The 20,721-nt window shown below is 37.3% G+C and overlaps 1 protein-coding gene across 1 annotated transcript in view; it reads left to right on the top strand.

Moving 5' to 3' along the window:
* Nucleotides 1-20,721, top strand: part of IL1RAPL1 (interleukin 1 receptor accessory protein like 1) — a 1,270,353-nt gene that overhangs the window by 794,656 nt on the left and 454,976 nt on the right. The window lies entirely within an intron of this gene.

Genomic DNA, 20,721 nt, shown 5'->3' with positions numbered 1-20,721 from the left:
GGCATGTATGGGTGGAGATAGGGTACATACACAACCCAAACCAGAGTACTACTTTTAGTTTTAGACATAGGTGAAAACAAGATAACTGAAAATTATAACATATTAATTGGTTCTCAAGAACCGGTTTTAATTTCTTTCAAAAGGATTGAATCATTTTATTTGCAAAAATTCATTTTTATCTATCTATTTTATTGTCACTAGGATTATTGCTAAGACTCAATGTCTGTGGCCATTTTTCCTGGGGATTTTTTTCCCTTTATTTGAAAAAATAGAAATTGAGAGGGGCAGGAAGATAGAAAGTGAGAAAAACGGAGAGTCACCTCAATACTTACTTCACCTCTTGTGAAACTTCTCCTTTGCAGCTGGAAACTGGGTGCTCAAACCTGGGTTCTTGCACCCCCCTTTTAACAATAGTCATTAGTGAAATTGTTCACTAAGAGTTTGTTGTTCCCTTTTTTCTGCCATTACAGATGTCATATAATAAAGTATATTATTATTGTATGTTAGTTAATTATTATTTGATATTATTTTAATTTTATAGCATAAGGAAAACTTGAAAATATATATAGCATAAGGAAAACTTGAAAAAAGTTGACTTTTAAATTAGAATTCTTTCTTTGAAATTTTGTACCCTTCAAACAAATACCTTGAAAATAAACCAAAAAATCAATGTAGTTAAACATTCAAGAATTGCGAGATGTTAAACGATTTCTTCACCATTGTCAAATTAATTTTATTACATTTGTAATAAAAAGAATGAACAAACCAAAACCAACTTTTGATAGGTGTTTCTGATAATCTATTCTAAAATTTGACATTATACATTTGACTCATACATTAAGACGTATCAGGCAACACTTAGACAAGTCTGCTTTAAAAAAATAATACAACGTGGGATGGATGGTAGCAAACTTAGTAGAGTGCACACATTACCATACTCAAAGACACATATTAAAAACCTCAGTCCCAACCTTCAGGGGAGAAGCTTCATGGGGGAAAAAATGACAAAATCTGCTGTATTAACAAATCATTTAACGGTAAGAGTATATTTTAGTTCATGTATTTCCTGAGACTTGATTAGAACATATGCATCCAATAGAACTAGATATCTAAACAATAACACCTGATTTCAAGTTGCTTGATTTTTAATTCCATAAAAATATACTTAAAAGAAATGTATTTTTGCTTAACACATTGACATTTGGCATTTAAGTCTGATATAACTATTAGTACAGGCCAAATTCTTGGTTAGGAAAATTCTATGTATATTGACTTTGATGATAAAAAGATATATTTATACCTTAAATAGCTACTATAAACTTAAGAATCTGTGTGTGTGTGTGTGTGTGTGTGTGTGTGTGTGTGTGTGTGCATGTGGGGGGCTTGGTGTGTGTTTAACAGGCTCTGGGGAAGATATGGTTAATAAAATTAATTTTAAAAAAAGAAATGTTTCTTTGAAGTCAACAATGTGCTGATAATTCATAGAAATTAACATATTCATCATCTTTTAACGTATACAAGTGGTTTTACATGAAATAGAATGTGGTAAAAACTAGTTATACTTTATTCTGTAGAAATTTTTAAAATATTTTTAACTTTATTTAATTTTATAAGAGAGAAATTGAGAAGGAAAGAAGGAGAGAGAGAGAGAGAGAGAGAAAGACACACCTTCAGCACTTTTTCACCACTTTATGAAGCTTTCCTTCTGCAGGTGTGGACCAGGGCTGTGAACTCCAAAACCAGGTTTTTGCACATGATAACGTGCACTTAACCAGGTGTGCCACCTCCTGGCCCCCTTCAGTAGCGGTTTTCAGAAAAAAGAATAATTTTGTAATTGTCTCAGAACGTGAAAACTAGTGGCAGGCTGCTGCCAATTCATACCACCTTACAAAACCCTGACAAACGCTAGAAATCACCATCCCTCTTCTTGAAATTTCTGTTAACTGTTTACCAGCATTGCACTAAATTTTAATTAAATTTACTTCAGTGCTTTTAGCATTTTGACTCTTTTGCTCTTTTTAAATGTATTTATTTTTATTAATGATTTAATAATGGTTTATAAGATCATAGGATTACAGGGATATGTCAATAATTCTACACTATACCGACCAAAATTCTGTGCACAACACCCCTGCTGCCTCCCCCCCACAAACAATAATAATCATGACAGTTTTCACAAATTCTTAGAGACAGTTTGGATACTTTTTTTTTCAATTTCACAGGTTACACATATGAGAAAAACCATCTAGTAGCTGTCATTGAGAAATGTAGGTCATTTGGTAATAGATATAAACCATAGCAATAGGAGACCTTGAACATAAAACCTAAAGGATAAAACTCCTTAACTTCACTTCTTGCTCTACCCCCACATTTTTAAAAATGTAGAGTCAGGCAGTGGAAGGTAGCATAATCTTTTTTTTTTTATTATTTAAGAAAGGATAAATTAACAAAACCGTAGGGTAGGAGGGACACAAATTTCTTGCCTGAGTTTCCACCGTCTCAGGTTTACTCTGAGGCACCACAATAAGGCAGAACTGAACACTGCTCCAGTGAGAATAAAAGAGAAAGAAAACGAAGGAGGGAAAAAAAAAATCACGGAATTGATTTCTAATGGATTTTGCATACAGAATACCACTCAGCTGTCTCATGGACCCAACTATTTTTTTTCTTTTTAATTCAGTAAAAGTGTGGGGAAGAGAGAGGGAAAAGACAGTAGAGATGCCACTCTGCCATCTATGGAGCTCCAGTGTTCCTTCCATGGAGTTTCCTTGTAGTGCCAGGGCTCAAACCCAGGCATTCACACATGGTAAAGCAAATTTTACTGAGTGAGTTGTTGCCCATCCATGCCCTCAGGTCATTCAAAGAATAGTTTGTCTGAGAGAAACTATTTCATTCAAATGTATATGATACAAAAGTTGAATATATAACACTCAGGCAAAACACTATATATTACATATAAGAAAAATGGGAATAATCTTCAATATGTGAAGAAAATAAACAAACACAAAAGTTGTTACAAAGTGGATGAAATATAATATTCAATATTACTTTTTACACAATATCTCTGTAATTATCTATATATTATATAAGGCAAATAGGAGCAATCTTCAATATCAGAAGAAAATAATCTAGAAAAAGTTGTTGCAGAAGAATGAAATATAACACCCACTATTGCTTTGCACACCATTTCTCTGTGATTATTTATATATTGAATAGAATAATTGGGTGTTTGAAATACAGATCTTAAAGTTTGCAAAATTGTTTTATATTACCGAATTTCACTTTAGTATTACTCATTTTACTACAGAATTGAATACAGGGCTGGTGTCTTGTCTCATGACGTCTACTATAGCACTTTTTGACAAGAGCTCTTATCATTATTTCATGTACAGTGTCCAAAATTATAATAATTTAATTCAGTGAATTCCTTTGAGATCCAAATAACATAGGTCTGTTATTGATTATATAACTCTGAAATACAATTATTGATTTATTTTCCTATTCTTCGATGATAGAATCATATTTTGTGTTTACATATATACATAATATTGTTGTAAGAGATTGGATGTCTGGCCTATAAATGTCACTCAACATCCATTTTAAGAATAAATTAGTGAATGCTAAGAACAAAAAGTCCTGATCTAAACAAGAAATGCATTAAGTTATAACAGCAAAACCCAATATATACTTGAATAGTCAGGAGTAAATTAATTGCTTTGACAGGATTTCTTTGAACATCAAGTTTATATGGAAAAGAGAGCAAAGTGGTCTGGTCTGGAGAAACCTGCATGATGAAAGTAGGTGAGATGTAACTAATGCATTTGAAGTTCAATAATGGACTGTCTTGGTTGAGGCCAAATTTGCAGAAGTTAATTCTAGAGGAAAATTCGTGTAATGCCAGGTCATGGGTGAGGTTGATAGTTTATCCTGTTAGTTAGGGGAACAACTGACACTTTGCCTAAACATTTAACTTAGAATGACTTCTCTGCAATAGGTGGTGACAGGGTGAAATTGTAGTTGAAGAAAAGTGATAAATCATGGCCTATTTAGCTATTACTGCCGTGAAATTCAGTGTAATTTAAATGTGTCCTTATTCTCCCTGCCTAAAACCTATAAATACATTAAAGATAAAATTATCCTCAATATTAGATTATTTGAAGTTTTATTTCCTGGAAAAAATGATGCTTCAATTTTTGATGTCCATATTACAGAGATCATATCTTACAAAGACTATTTTATCATCAGCCTGTGAATGGCTGCTGATTGGAAGAGTTATAAAGGTGGAATATTAGATTTAAAAATGAGCTTAAACATAAACATATACTATTATTTACTGAGTCTTTAACAAATAAAATACAGAAGCAGAGTGATGAAAGTAAAAAGCAATGAGAAGGAAATGTGTAGTGAGTAGATGAGAAATTCAAAAAACATTCTCTGGATCAAAGTAGAACACTGGCAGTGTAACGATAATGGGATAGCAATATAAGTATGAGTGTGTTTATGTATCTAAGAGAATGAGAGAGGTGGAGAGAAAAGACAGAGTAGTAAGTACAGTAGTAATTTACAGTTTTCACTATGATGTGTGGCTATGTAGCTCTAGAAGTATAGCTAAAATGAGTAATTAATTCTAGTAGGGAAAAGGAGAGGGAGAGGCACAGAGAGAGAGAGAAAGAGAGAAACAGTCGCCTAAGCTTCCTCAGTCTTGTAGGGCTCCTGTGTAGTATACCAGAGTACATGGGTCTCACATATGGCAAAGCAGGAGTCCTCCTAGGTGAGTCAGTTTCAAACAAGTAATATTAATATTAAATATTATTTAAGCATGCTCAAGATGTCATTTTTAGCAGTATATCTGGATTGTGAAAAATATCTTGCTAAATCTAAATTGAGCTCTGTGTATGATGTGCCTCTACCAGGAATTTAAACACTTTACCAGGTGAGCTATCTTCTGGGCCTCTAAATGAGATTTCTTTTTTTTTTTCATTTATTTAATTTATTTTTTAATTTTTATTTATAAAAAGGAAACACTGACAAAAACTATAGGATAAGAGGGGTACAACTTATGGTACGGGAGGTGGCGCAGTGATAAAGCTTTGGACTCTCAAGCATGAGGTCCCGAGTTCGATCCCTGGCAGCATATATGCCAGAGTGATGTCTGGTTCTTTCTCTCTCCTCCTATCTTTCTCATAAATAAATAAAATCTTAAAAAAGAGGGGTACAACTCCACACAATTCCCACCACCAGAACTCTGTATCCTAACCCCTCCCCTGGTACCTTTCCTAGGTTGTTTTTCACTATTAAGTCCATGAAGGAGGACCCAGGTTTGAGCTCCTTAGCCTCCATGTGGAAGCACACTGCAGGGGGAAGCTTCACAAACAGTGGAGAAGTGCTGTCTGTAATGGCTGGATGTAATATCTGACACTGCATAAAAACAAAACAAAAAATTAAATAAAAATAATTGTTGCATACAGCTGCATGCAACACATAGAGATATTGGACAGAATTCAGTTATCTCAATTTACAAAACTACTTTAATTATGTTGCAGTGATCTATCTTAAAAATGAGAAAATTCTTAACTGACTCAAAAAAAAAAAAGATCAGGGATTTGGACAGTAGCGCAGCAGGTTAAGCAAACTTGGCAAAGCGCAAGGACCAGCGGCATAAGGATCCCTGTTGGAGCCCCCGGCTCCCCACCTGCAGGGGAGTCACTTCACTGTAGTGAAGCAGGTCTGCAGGTGTCTTATCTTTCTCTCCCCCTCTCTGTCTTCCCCTCCTCTCCATTTCTCTCTGTCCTATCCAACAATGACAACATAAACAACAATAATAACTACAACAACAACGATAAAAACAACAAGGGCAGAAAAAAGGAAATAAGTTAATAAATATTTAAAAATAGCAAAGGAATAATAAATAGAAAATGAAAGGAAGAAATTAGAGGAAGAAAACTTTTTAAAGGGAATTCTCTTGAGAGCTGATATTCTTTTCTAATTCTACTTCCTTGACAGCATCAGCATTTTTACTTTTGTAAGCTTAATGACTTGGGAAATGGAAACTGGAAAGTGTCACAGTATAAAGTAGATATTCTCAAATTTTTGCTTTCTAATGAATGCTTAAGTTGACACCTTAGTATAATTGGATGATCTTGTATCAATTAGCAGTATTTAGCTAATGTTGAAGTAAAATATTTCAATCATTTACAATGTAATAAATTCTGAGATGATTGCAGTGTGCTGACAGGATATGATATGTCTCTTAAAGATACTGGGTTGTTGTCAGAAACATAACTGACCAGGTAATGTGTGTGCCTTGCCATGCACATAGTTCTTGTTCAAGCACCAAACCTATGGAAATGACATGGCATCAGGGGAAGCTTCAATGCTATGACATCTCTGTCTCTTTCTGTCTCTCTATTTGAATAAAAATTATTCTGGTGACTATGGTATGACTTCACTCCTTGACATAAGTTGAGAAACAACAGAAAGGTGAAACAAAGTGGAAATTAGACTGGGTTTGTTATATTGTGCCAAAGCAAAGGACTCTGGAGAAGAAGGGTTACTTTCAAGCCCTGATGCATGATGGAGAAGGACCTAAGCTGGGGGTGAAAGTGTTTTTCATAGAACTGAGAAACTGTACACATGTATCCTTCCAATATTTTTTAAATATTTATTTATTCATTTTCCCTTTTTGTTGCCCTTGTTGTTTTTATTGTTGTTATTGATGTCATCGTTGTTGGACAGAACAGAGAGAAATGGAGAGAGGAAGGGAAGACAGAGAGGGGGAGAGAAAGATAGACACCTGCAGACCTGCTTCACCACTTGTGAAGAGACCTCCCTTAAGGTGGGAAGCTGGGGGCTTGAACCGGGATCCTTGTGTGGGTCCTTGTGCTTTGCACCATGTGCGCTTAACCCGCTGCGCTACTGCCAAACTCCCCCAATAAATTTTAAATGCAAAAAAGTATTATCCTGGGAGTAGTGGTGAAATCATGCATGTGTTAGACACCACCTCAAATAAATAAATAAATAAATAAATAAACAAACAAATGCACCTAACACATTTTCAGTAATCTGATAGGTGAGAAAACTTTGTTTTTGTAAAACTCAGACAATATTTTAGGCTTTTCCAGCCAGCTGGTCTCTATCACAACTACTCATCTCTCCTGCTAAACCATGAAAGGAACCATCAATAGTACATAATTGAATGAAGGTGGTTGTATTCCAATCACTTTTTGTTTAAAAACAAAGTGAGAGCTATATTTTCCCATAGTGGACTAACCCCAATCATATTTTCATTTATTAAATATATAGGAATACATTAATTTGGCAAGTAGTGGTAATGTAGATGCATACTTTTTAAATTTCAAAATAGCTTATCAAATCATTCATCCATTTCAAAAAAACATTGAGAATTTATATTTTTATCTGAAGCAATTATTTTATATTAATATTTAATTCAAGTGAAAATCATTAAGATGAATTGCACTTTCATATTCATAACTGCCTTAAATAGATTCATGCTTGTCAGTATCTTAAGTAGAATCTGTGAACAATGCTCATAAAATAGCTCCTGAATTATGTCAAATGAATTTGGAAAATAGTCACAGATACATGTACAATTTCCTGTGTATGTATGATTAAGGCATCAATATTTGTGTTTGATAAAATAGCTAGGTAGGGTGGTGTAGGGTTTATATTTAACTTAAGGAGTCAAAATGGCATTAATAATCTGTAAGAAATAGCATTAAAGCAAGAAAGAACAAATTGATAGGGTAGATTTTTTGAGATACAAGTTAGAAAATGGTTGTGTCTCCCTATACCACCTATAAAAAATGAACTGTAATAGATTTATAAATATTTAAATCATGATTTAACAGTTACTAAGCTGTAAAATTGAATTGCGTTATGAATTAATTTCTTTACTGGTCTACTTGCAAAAGAACCATTCGTTCTTACTCATGAATTTGAACTGATTTGTTGTCTCTGTATACATGCATCCATCCATCTTTTTATAATTTATCTATTTCCTATGCAAATCTCAATATATTGTTTCATCAACTAGTTAAAACTGCAATTTAACAGCACTTGTGGATGCAGTGACCTACAGTGACATCAGGCTAACATTTTTTATTAATCATTGATCATAAAATACCCACAAAAGTGCTCAGACAAAAAAAGAAATTATTTTATAATAAAAGGAGAAATAGTAAATATGATTTTTCTATTCTATACATTTTAATAAGAACCAATTACAAGTTTCAACAAAGCATTATGTATAAATGCTAGGATGTGGGTTAATATTTGTTGAAAGAAGAAACAAAAACACCTGTCATGGATTTTTATTTCAGTCAAAGTCAAGATGACAAAACAAGATGTACTGAGTTTTTAAACATGACCTATGAGTTTTAAAAAGTAGGTAACAAATTGATCTCATCAAGTGTCTAAAATCCATCATCCTAAAATGGGTAAAAGCTTTCATCACAAATGAAGCACCATTGTGATCCTGCAGGTAGCACTACACTAGAGTTCTGTATTTGGAAATATGAATTTCTTAATTTTTTTATTTATAAAAGGAAACACTGACAAAACCATGAGATAAGAGGGGTACCACTCCACACAATTCCCACCACCAGAACTTCGTATCCCATCACTTCCCTTGATAGCTTTCCTGTTCTTTAACCCTCTGGGAGTATAGACCCAAGGTCATTGTGGAATGCAGAAGGTAGAAGGTCTGGCTTCTGTAATTGCTTCCCCATTGAACATGGGCTTTGACAGGTCAATCCATACTCCCAGCCTGCCTCTCTTTTTCCCTAGTGGGGTGGGGTTCTGGGGAATCAGAGCTCCAGGACACATTGCTGGGGTTGTCTGTCCAGGGAAGTCTGGTTGGCATCATGCTAGCATCTGGAACCTGGTGGCTGAAAAGAGAGTCAGCATATAAAGCCAAACAAATTATTGATTAATCATGAAACTAAATGCTGGAATAGTGCAGATGAAGAGTTGGGGGGTCCTCCGTTTTGTAGATAACTAGTAGGCATATTTTAGTAATATTCCGAAGGGCCTGTGCCTATACTAGTTTTTTTTTTTTTTTCCTGAGCCTGAAATCTGACATGCAGGTGAATTCAAGTTATTGTTTGGGGAGATGATGTCATGACTAGGAAAAGGAACAGATAGATGGATCTGGGAAGAGAGTAGCTCCCAAATATGGGAAAGGTATATAAATATTGTTGACTATAAAACCCACTGATCTGGGGCCCATATTCAGCTTTGGAGCCTATGTGACTTCTGCATCCTTGAAGATTTGAGCTCACATTCTGTGGTCATAAGTAGGAACATTCCATGCTGCCCCAATATCAGGACCCATCTTCCTCAGGTGTGGGATAGAGTTTGTTGTCAAGCCTCCCTTCAGAGGATGGAACATTCTCTACCACTGCTGGTCCAAGTTGAGGGTAAGGTCCTATGTGGTCCCACAAAGGAGTCTTTTTTTGTTGTTCCTGATAGAAATGACTGGTAACAATAGCAAGAGAGATTTATTCGAGGTCTAGACCCATCATGTCTGTTTGGGAATCTCAGGACTCCCTGACTAGGTCCCCAGTTGATTGGGTGGCCTGATAGTGACTAAAGAGTCATCCTTAAAGTATGTCAGTCTCTTGCCCTTATTCAGCTTTTGCAATTCTTGCTTTGATAAGGTTAGCTTTGGAGTGAATGAGTGAACGAACTGTAATCGGAAATAGGTGAGGAGGGTATCTAAGTCTAAGTAGACACTATTTCATTAGGAACTTGATACTGACTCACTGTAGACTGTTTTGTACTTTTGCTTTCAGGGATATATTTTGCCCTAATTTATGGATACCTGTGAACAAATGCTCTCACGGGACCTGGTCTATATCTAGGTTTTGGGACTTGGTTATGGACACAGTCTGAAGTGAAGCATGCTGAGTTGTTACTCCTTGTGTTGAATAGGGTTGGGATCAGCAGATGCAATATCATTTGCTATGACTTGAGAGAAGCATGAAGGAAAGTGCGCCCCACCCTAGAGGTTCCAGGGCTGGGGGAAATATAGGCTCTATAGAGGAAGCGGGAAGTTCCTGCTGTCTTAGGGTTTAAGAATGCAATAGATAGTTACTGCTATAAACACATTATTTGGTAATTGGGTTAACTTTGAAATAATCCTTTGTTACAATTTGCTGTATTATACACAACATCACCATAATTTGTGTCCTTTGGCATTATTTGTATATAGCTATGCCTCCAGTTGCTTCTGTTCTCGCTGGTCTAAGCTTTTAAGAGAGTCAACATATCAAAGACTCAGCCTATGGTCTGTGCATTAAAAAGTTTGATACATTCAAGCAATTTTACCCTCTCATATTAATTAAAAAATGATTTATATGACTACAAATTAATAGGGGTGTACATAAATACCATTCCCACCACCAAAAGACTGTAAGACTGTGTCCCATCCGATCCCCTACCCCTTGCCCCATGAAGTAGAACATCCATCCTCACCCTCAACCCAGGGTTTTTACTTTGGTTCCCTACTCCAAATTCAGTCAAATCCTGTTTTGAGTTTCCTTTTTTTTTCTTCTTTCTCAACTTCTGTTTATGAGTGGTATCTTCCCATACTCATCTTTATCTTTCTAACTTAGCTCACTTAATATAATTCCTTCCAGCTCCATCCAAGGTTGGTCAGAGAAGGTGGGTTCATTGTTCTTAATGACTGTGTAGTTCTTCATTGTGTATATTTGCCACAGCTTTCTCAGCCACTCATCTGTTGTTGGGCACCTGGTTTGCTTCCAGGTTTTAGCTATTATGAATTGTGCTGCTATGAATATAGGTGTACACATATCATTTTGAGTGGGTGTTATGTAGTCCTTGGGGTATGTCCCTAGGAGAGGGATTATGGGGTCATAGGGAAGGTCCTTGTCTAGCCTTGTGAGAGTTCTCCAGACTTCTGTCCACAGAGGTTGGACCGATTTACATTCCCAACAGCAGTGAAGAATGGTTCCTTTGTCCCCACAGCCTCTCCAGCATTTGTTACTGCTGTTCTTTTTAATATATGCCATTCTTACAGGGGGTGAGGTGGTATCTCAGTGTTGTCTTTATTTGCATTTTGCTGACAATCGGTGACCTTGAGCAATTTTTCATGTGTTTTTTAGCCTTTTGGATCTCTTCTGTAGTGAATGTTCTGTTCATATCGTCTACCCAGTTTTGGATGGGGTTATTTGTTTTTTTGTTGCTATGTTCGTTGAGCTCTTTGTGTATTTTGGTTATTAGTCTGTTGTCTGATGAATGGCATGTGAAGACCTCCCATTCTGTGAGGTGTCTCTTTGTGTGATGGTTTCTTTGGCTGTGCACAAGCTTTTCAATTTGATGTAGTCCCATTGATTTATTTTTGTTTTAGTCTTCCCTGCAATTGGGTGTATATCATCAAAGATGTCCTTGAGGTTTAGGTGGGAAAGTGTTCCATCAATGTTTTCCTCTAAGTATTTGATAGTTTCTGGTCTAACATCCAGGTCCTTGATCCATTTGGAGTTGACTTTTGTTTCTGGTGAGATAAAGTGTTTCAGTTTCATTCTTCTGCATTTTTATTTTTATTTTTTATTTATTTATTTATTTATTTATTTATTTTTTTAATTTTTTATTTAAGAAAGGATTAGTGAACAAAAGCATAAGGTAGGAGGGGTACAACTCCACACAATTCCCAACACCCAATCCCCATAACCCACCCCCTCCCCTGATAGCTTTCCCATTCTCTATCCCTCTGGGAGCATGGACTCAGGGTCGTTGAGGGATGCAGAAGGTAGAAGGTCTGGCTTCTGTAATTGCTTCCCCGCTGAACATGGGCGTAGACTGGTCGGTCCATACCCCCAGTCTGCCTCTCTCTTTCCCTAGTAGGGTGTGACTCTGGGGAAGCTGAGCTCCAGGACACATTGGTGGGGTCTTCAATCCAGGGAAGCCTAGCCAGCATCCTGGTGGCATCTGGAACCTGGTGATTGAAAAGAGAGTTAACATATGAAGCCAAACAATTTGTTGAGCAATCATGGATCCCAAGCTTGGAATAGTGGAGAGGAAGTGTTAGGGAGGTACTCACTGCAAACTCTAGTGTAGTCCTGCTTTCAGGTATATATTTTGCAGTAGTTTATGGATACGTGTGCACATAAGCTCTCTCTCACAGAAACTGGTGTATATCTAGGTTATGGGACTTTGTTGGAAAGTGAACTACCTGAGATGAAATTAGAGTGTACTATTAAAGGAAAGGTCTCACCCGAGTAATGAAGCTGAAGGGTTGTCATTCCACACGTGAAGTCTCTGGATACATTCTGGGGTGAAGCATGTTGAGGTAGCAATCGTTGCTTTGGTTAGTTTGTGATCGGCAGATGCAATGTTGTTTGGTTTGGATTGGGAGATGCATACGGGAAAGTGGGCCCTATCCAAGGGTTCCAGGACTGGGGGAAGTAGGGGCTCTATAGTGAAGATGTGAGGTTCCTGCTGTCTTAGGGTTCAAAAAGATAATCGATAGTTAATATTATCATCACATTATTTGTTAATTGGGATAACTTTGAAAAGTCCCTTTGTTATGGTTTCCTGGACAGTACCCAGTATCTTGTATATAGCTGTGCTATTGGAAGCTTCTAATCTACTTGGTCTAGGCTTTTGAGAGAGTCCGCATATCAAATACATAGCCTATATATTAAAAAGATTCAGTTTGTCTTTTGAGAAACTTTGAGACATACAATTGATTTCCCCCTCTCATATTAATTAACTACTGATTTATATGTCTACATTTTGCTAGGAGTGTACATAAACACCATTCCCACCACCAAAGGACTGTGACCCATCCCTCCCGCCCACTTCCACCCCCCACTGGCCCAGGAAGCTACATGCCTACCCCTCACCACTGGGTTTTTACTTTGGTGCCCTACTTACAATTTGATCAGCTCCTGCTTTTAGTTTCCCTTTCAGATCTTCTTAGTCAGCTTCTGTTGATGAGTGGGATCATCCCATACTCATCTTTATCTTTCTGACTTAATTCACTTAACATAATTCCTTCTAGCTCTGTCCAAGTTGGGTCAGAGAAGGTGGGTTCATTGTTCTTGATAGCTGCATAGTATTCCATTGTGTATATATACCACAGCTTTCTCAGCCACTCATCTGTTGTTGGGCACCTGGGTTGCTTCCAGGTTTTAGCTATTATGAATTGTGCTGCTATGAACATAGGAGTACACACCTCTTTTTGGTTGGGTGTTATGGAGTCCTTGGGGTATAACCCCAGGAGAGGAATTATTGGGTCATATGGAAGGTCCATGTCTAGCCTTCTGAGAGTTTTCCAGACTGCTCTCCACAGAGGCTGTACCAATTTACATTCCCACCAGCAATGTAAAAGGGTTCCTCTGTCCCCACATCCTCTCCAGCATTTGTTGCTGCTGTCCTTTTTGATGTATGCCATTCTTACAGGAGTGAGGTGGTATCTTAGTGTTGTCTTGATTTGCATTTCTCTGATAATCAGTGACCTAGAGCAGTTTTTCATATGTTTGTTAGCCTTTTGGATCTCCTCTGTGGTGAATGTTTTGTTCATTTCCTCTGCCCATTTTTGGATGGGGTCATTTGCTTTTTTGCGGCTAAGTTTGCTGAGCTCTTTATATATTTTGGTGATTAGTTTCTTGTCTGATGTCTGGCATGTGAAGATCTTCTCCCATTCTGTGAGGGGTCTCTTTGTTTGTTTAATAGTTTCTTTGGATGTGCAGAAGCTTTTCAATTTGATGTAGTCCCATTGGTTTGTTTCTGCTTTGGTCTTCCTTGCAATTGGGTTTGATTCATCAAAGATGTCCTTGAGGTGTATGTGGGAAAGTGTTTTACCAATGTTTTCCTCTAAGTATTTGATTGTTTCTGGTCTGACATCTAGGTCTTTGATCCATTTGGAGTTGATTTTTGTTTCTGGTGAGATAAAGTGGTTCAATTTCATTCTTCTGCATGTTTCAACCCAGTTTTCCCAGCACCATTTATTGAAGAGAGCCTCCTTTTTCCATTTAATCCTTTGGGCCCCCTTATCAAAGATTAGATGCCCATAGGTGTTGGGATTTACTTCTGGGCTTTCAATTCTGTTCCACTGGTCTGTATGCCTATTTTTGTTCCAGTACCATGCTGTTTTGATGATGATGGCTTTATAATATAGTTTAAGGTCTGGGAGTGTGATGCCTCCATTTCTGTTTCTTTTCCTTAAGATGGTTTTGGCAATTCTAGGTGTTTTCAGGTTCCAGATAAATGATTGTAGCGTTTGTTCTATTCTCTTAAAGAAGCCTGGTGGAACTTTGATGGGTATTGCATTAAATTTGTATATGGCTCTGGGGAGAATATTCATTTTGATGATATTTATTCTTCCAATCCATGAGCATGGGATATCTTTCCATTTCTTGGTATCAGTTTCTATCTCCTTGAGTAGCGACTCATAGTTTTCAGTATACAAGTCTTTCACTTCTTTGGTCAACTTTATTCCTAGGTATTTGATTGATTTTGCTGAAACAGTAAATGGGAGTGATTTCTGGATGTCTTCTTCTTCAGATTTAGTGTTTGCATAAAGAAATGCCACTGATTTTTGTACATTGATTTTGTAGCCTGATACCTTGCTATATTGCCTAACAACTTCCAGTAATTTTCTACTGGATTCTTTAGGTCTTTCTATGTATACTATCATATCATCTGCAAATAGTGAGAGCTTGACTTCTTCCCTTCCAATCTGTATCCCTTTGATTTCTTTCTCTTGCCTGATTGCTATGGCAAGAACTTCCAATACTATGTTGAAGAGTAACGGTGACAGTGGACAGCCCTGTCTAGTCCCCGATCTGAGGGGGAATGCTTTCAGCTTCTCTCCATTGAGTATGATGTTGGCTGTAGGTTTGCTATATATAGACTCCACTATCTTGAGGAATTTCCCATCTATTCCCATTTTCTGTAGAGTTTTGAGCATGAATGGGTGTTGGATTTTGTCAAAGGCTTTCTCTGCATCTATTGAGATAATCATGTGGTTTTTGGCTTTGCTTTTATTGATGTGATGAATGACATTGATTGATTTACGGATGTTGAACCAGCCTTGCATTCCTGGGATGAATCCCACTTGGTCATGATGAACAATCTTTTTGATGTGTTGCTGTATCCGGTTGGCCAAGATCTTGTTTAATATTTTGGCATCTATGTTCATCAGAGATATTGGTCTGTAGTTTTCCTTTTTTGTTCTGTCCCTATCAGCTTTTGTTATCAGGGTGATGTTGGCTTCATAAAAGGTGGAAGGGAGTATTCCTGTTTCTTCAATCTTGTGGAATAGCTTAAGAAGTATGGGTATTAACTGTTTCCTGAAAGTTTTGTAGAATTCATTTGTGAAGCCATCTGGTCCAGGACTTTTGTTGTTGGGGAGATTCTTAATAACGGTTTCAATTTCTTTGTCTGTGATTGGTGCATTTAGATTTTGTAGTTCTTCTTGGTTCAGTTTTGGAAGTGCATAGGTTTCTAGGAATTGTTCCATTTCTTCCAGATTCTCTAGCTTGGTGGCATATAGTTCTTTATAGAAGTTTCGCAGAATTCTCTGGATTTCTGTGGTGTCAGTTGTGATATCTCCTGCATCGTTTACAATTCTATTAATTTGAGTCTTCTCTCTTTTTTGTTTGGTGAGTCTGGCTAGGGGTTTGTCAATTTTGTTTAATCTTTCGAAGAACCAACATTTGGCTTCATTGATCTTTTGTATGGTTCTTTTATTTTCGATGTTGTTTATTTCTGCTCTAACTTTAGTGATTTCTGTCCTTCTGGTTGCTTTAGGGTTCCTTTGTTCCTCTTCCTCTAAGTCCTTGAGGTGTCTAGTAAGGTCGTTCATTTGGGCTTCTTCTTGGTGTTTAATATGTGATTGTATGGCTATAAGTTTCCCTCTCAGTACTGCTTTCGCTGTGTCCCAAATATTTTGATAGGTTGTGTCTTCATTTTCATTAGTTTCCAGGAACATTTGAATTTCCTGTTTGAGTGAGTCTCTGACCCAGTGGTTCTTAAGGAGCATGTTGTTTAGTTTCCAAATTCTATGTCTTTTAATAATTTTCCGTTTGTTGTTAAAAGTTAGTTTTACTCCACTGTGGTCTGAGAAGATACTTGGGATGATTTCAATGCTCTTGAATTTATTGATGCTGTCTTTGTGGCCTAACATGTGGTCTATCCTTGAGTATGTGTTATGTGGATTTGAAAAGAAGGTGTATTCCAGTTTTTTGGGGTGGAGGAGTCTGAAAATGTCCAAGAGGTCTAGTCTGTCAATCTCTTCATTCAATTCTCTTGTATCTTTATTGGTTCTCTGCTTTGTTGATCTGTCTAAGTGCGAGAGTGGGGTATTGAAGTCTCCCACTATTATTGTATTACTATTGATGTATTTTTGAAATTCTTTCAGTAGGTGTTTAATGTATTTAGATGGTCCCTCGTTGGGTGCATAGATGTTAATAATTGTTAAGTCTTCTTGGCTGATTGATCCTCTAATCATTATGTAATGTCCTTGCCTATCTTTTATTACTTTATTTAATTTAAAATCTATCGTGTCTGAGATGAGAATGGCTGTTCCTGCCCTTTTTTGTGGACCGTTAGCCTGTATGATAGTTTTCCATCCTTTCACTTTAAGTCTGTGTTTATCTTGTTGTGACAGATGGGATTCTTGCAAGCAGCATATGGTTGGGTTATGTTTTCTGATCCATCCCCCCACCCTGTGCCTTTTGATGGGTGAGTTTAAGCCATTGACATTTATTGATATTATGGATTTAATGTATTGTAGTGCCATTGTTCTAAAAAACGATTTGTTTACTCTGATATATTACAAGTATTATAGTGATGTTCTTGTTTATAAGAGGTCTTTTAGTACCTCTTTCAGGGCCGGCTTGGTGATAGTTGCCTCCTTTAACTGTTGTTTGTCTAAGAAGGTTTTGATCCCTCCGTCTAGCTTGAATGAAAGTCTAGCAGGATATATTATCCTTGGTTGAAACCCTTTTTCATTCAGGGCTCGATAGATATCTTGCCACTCCCTTCTGGCTTTTAGAGTTTGAGTGGAGAAATCTGCAGAAAGTCTTATGGGTTTTCCCCTGTATGTGACTTTTTGTTTCTCTCTTGCAGCCTTTAGGATCCTTTCTTTATCCTTACTTCTTCTCATTGTGACTATGATGTGTCTTGGTGTTTTCAGGTCTGGGTTGATTCTGTTTGGTACTCTCTGGGCCTCTTGCACCTTGATATCCTTTCTGTTATTCAGGTCTGGGAAATTTTCTTGTATTATTTCCTCTAGAATGTTTGCTTCCCCTTCCTCTCTTTCTTCCTCTGGCAGGCCAATTATACGAATGTTACTTCTTTTGAGATCATCCCATATGTCTCTGTTGTTGTTTTCAGTGTCTCTCAATCTCTTTTTAAGCTCTTTCACCTCTTTCTTAGTTTTCTCTAACTCATCCTCTGTCTGACTAATTCTGTTTTCTGCTTCTGTTAGTCTGCTTTCCCTTGCCTCAGCTTCTTTCTTCATTACAGCTATTTCAGCTTTCAGTTCTCTAATTGTCTCAAGATAATCAGTATTTTCCTTGGGTGTCTCAACTGTTGTTTCCCTAATACTGCCATTCCTTTCTTCCAATGTTGTTTTCATTTCTGTGATTAATAAGTTTATTATTGCTTGCATACTTTTCTTATCTATGGTTACTTCTGACTGATTTATGGTTTCTTCTGGGCTCTTGTCTTCATTCATTGGGGTAGCAGTTTTATTTGTTTTTAATCTACCCATTTTTTTTATTTATGTGTTTCTCTCTTTTTTTTTTTTTAATGCTCTGTTGTTCCTCAGTTGTTGTGTTTTGAGCACAAGTAACACTGTACTAAATACCTTTATGACAATTGCACTCACCAACCTCCGGAATTACAGTAGCAACTGAAGTAAGTATTGAAGGAGTTTAATCATTACCAGTTAGCCAAACAATTTCTCCAGTCCGTGAAAAAATAGTATCCAAATCCCAGTGAAGAAAGAGAAAAGAAAGAGAGGATAGCAAGAATAGACAGTTATGAAAATCTACTATCCAGTGTATATTCTAGGGTAACAAGAGTGTAAAGGGAACTAGAGCAGAGATACACACATAGAGAGTCCACTCTGGGTCAGATTTCTTCCCCAAAGTAATTCACAAATTCAGAAAGGCAAAGAAGAAAGAAGTGTATGACAAGATAAAAAAATAATAATAATAATAAAAAATAAAAAAAAGAGATAGAGAGAGATAAGAGAGAGAAAAGGGAGAATATAAGAAGAAGGGTTGTAATTAAAGAGCAGTGCGAGGAACTTCCCAAATGTGTTATCAGTGAGTTTAAAAAAAAAAAAAAAAAAACCCTGTTTGGTGGTATGGGGTATCCTGCTAGTAGCTGGTCCCAGGCACTGCTTATGGTGGGGGGGGGGGGGGAGCGGCGGGAAGGATGTATGCTTGAAAATTAAAAGGAAGAAAAAAGAATTTTTTTCCCCTACTCTAATTCTTAACCCAAATTAAGTTATAGACAGCTCTTTGGTATGACTGCTGTGGCCCCTTATTGGCTGGCCTGCTAAAGGCAGAAAATCCTATTGTTTACACGAGATGTGTCCGGAGCTCAAAGGCTAGCCACTTCTCCTTTGTCCGCCATCTTCCGGGAAACCCCCCCCTCCAGACTTTTTTAAAGGATTTCTCAAAAATGAAAACTAGCTCCAAATCCTTTGATCCAATGAGAGCTATACTCAAGAAGTCTTTGGATCTGCTCTCAGGGTCACGGTGGACCCTGGATTCTCCCAAGAGGAAGCCCCCGAGCTAAAGTGCTCTCTCCGGGTCCTCTGCCCGCCGCGCTCTGCAACCGGCGGAGGAGCCGCCTTCCTGGGCGGGCGGAGGACAATGCCCGGCGCACTCTCCTTGCCCGGCGCCCTGGGAATTCTGGAGCCCCGCTAGTCCGTGTCACCTTTACTCTAATTCTTAACCCAAATTAAATTGTACCCACTCTTTGGTGTCACCCCTTATTAACTGGCCTGCTAAAGGCAGAAAATCCTACCGTTGCCGACGATGCCGTCAGAGCGCTCGCTGCCAGCAACTTCTCAGGCCGCCATCTTCCTCTCCCTCACCTCTTCTGCATTTTTAACCCAATTTTCCCAGCATAATTTTTGAAGAGAACCTCCTTCCTCCATTTAATACTTTGGGCCCCCTTATCAAAGACTAGATATCCATAGGTGTCAGGGTTTCGTTCTGGGCTTTCACTTCTGTTCCACTGCACATATAAGTGACATGCTACTATATTAGTCTTTCTCTTATTTTGCTTAACATAATGCCCTTAAGTTCCATCCATATTGTTACAAATGGCAGGGTTGTCTTTTCAGAATACTTCATTCAAATGACTGCACCTGAATTCAAAGGGAGAATGAGAATTATATTTAAAGTTAATACTCACCAATATAGGAGGGAATTACTTCGTTTCTGGTGAAAGATCTTTTGAGTTTCTGGTGTTTAGAGAGAAATACTCATCCCTCTCGTGTATTCCACTCAGACAACATTCTTTAGGCTGTTAAACATAACTTTGCTTTATTTGTACAATATGCCCACTTTATGTATGTGCATACTTTGAAGATTGAAAAGACCAAGACCAAGGTGCTGGAAAACTTGGTAGCTGGTAAGGGATCACCTCTTGGACTTCAGATGAGCTTTTTGTTTGTTTTTGTTTTGTTTTCTGGCCCTCAGTTGACTAGTTTTTTGTTTGTTTGTTTTAATTAGCCTCACATGGAAGAGGGGGGAGGAACTGAAAAAGAGAGAGGAGGGTTGGGAAAGGGAGGGAAGGATACAAAAACAGCACATTTCAAATATAAATCATTTCATCAAGTGATAAAACAATTGCAAGAATATAAGCTCTTTTGAATTATATATGTGCTCTAAATGCAGTCTTGTTTGCGCTGAATATTTATTATGATTTTTTCTTTTAATTGGATAAGACAGAGATAAGCTGAGGGGGAAGGAGAGGGAGAGAGGGAGAGAGAAAGAGAAATACTTGCAACACTGCTTCACCACTCATGAAGCTTCCCCCACAGGTGGGGGCCAGGGACTTGAACCAGGGTCCTTGCACATAATAGTGAGTGTGTTCAACTGGATGCACCGCCACCATCCTGTTGCTGAATAGTTAACTCATCTGGTTGATGAGAAAAATCCCCAAAATAAGATAAGTAGAGAAAAAGACATAGCCTTTCCCAGAGTGTGTTCCTCAGATGAAATAAGGGTTTATCCCTTATTTTTATCCCTTTTAATAATTGTTGAAGTGACAACTTTTAGTGAGCTTGCTCCTAAAGGATCAGTGCCATATATAATGATTTCTTTGAATGTCTTGCTTTCAAGAGCAGCAGTTTTTATGAGATTTGCCCGAGTGAAGTATGGATTAAAGTTTTTTTTTCCATTTTAGTGAGATATAATTAAATATAACATTGTGCAAGTTTAAAAAGCACACAGTGATCACTTGATACACATATGTATTGCTGAATGGTTGGCACAATAAAGTTACTTTACCGGTCTCATGTGTGTATATTATGAGAAAATTTAAGATCAACTAGCGTAACAATTTCCAAGTATAAACTAGAGTATTTTAAACTATTGTCAGCATGTCCTGTGTTAGATTCCCAAAATGTATTCATATTATAACTAGAAGATTGTATCTTTTGACTAAGTGTCTTTTTTATCTTATACTCCAGCCCCTAGCAAGTGTCAT

The sequence above is a fragment of the Erinaceus europaeus genome, chromosome X (genome assembly GCF_950295315.1).
Source record: "Erinaceus europaeus chromosome X, mEriEur2.1, whole genome shotgun sequence".
Taxonomy (NCBI): Eukaryota; Metazoa; Chordata; class Mammalia; order Eulipotyphla; family Erinaceidae; genus Erinaceus; species Erinaceus europaeus.
Note: the sequence above shows the minus strand (reverse complement) of the source record. Positions and strands in the feature narration are given on the sequence as shown.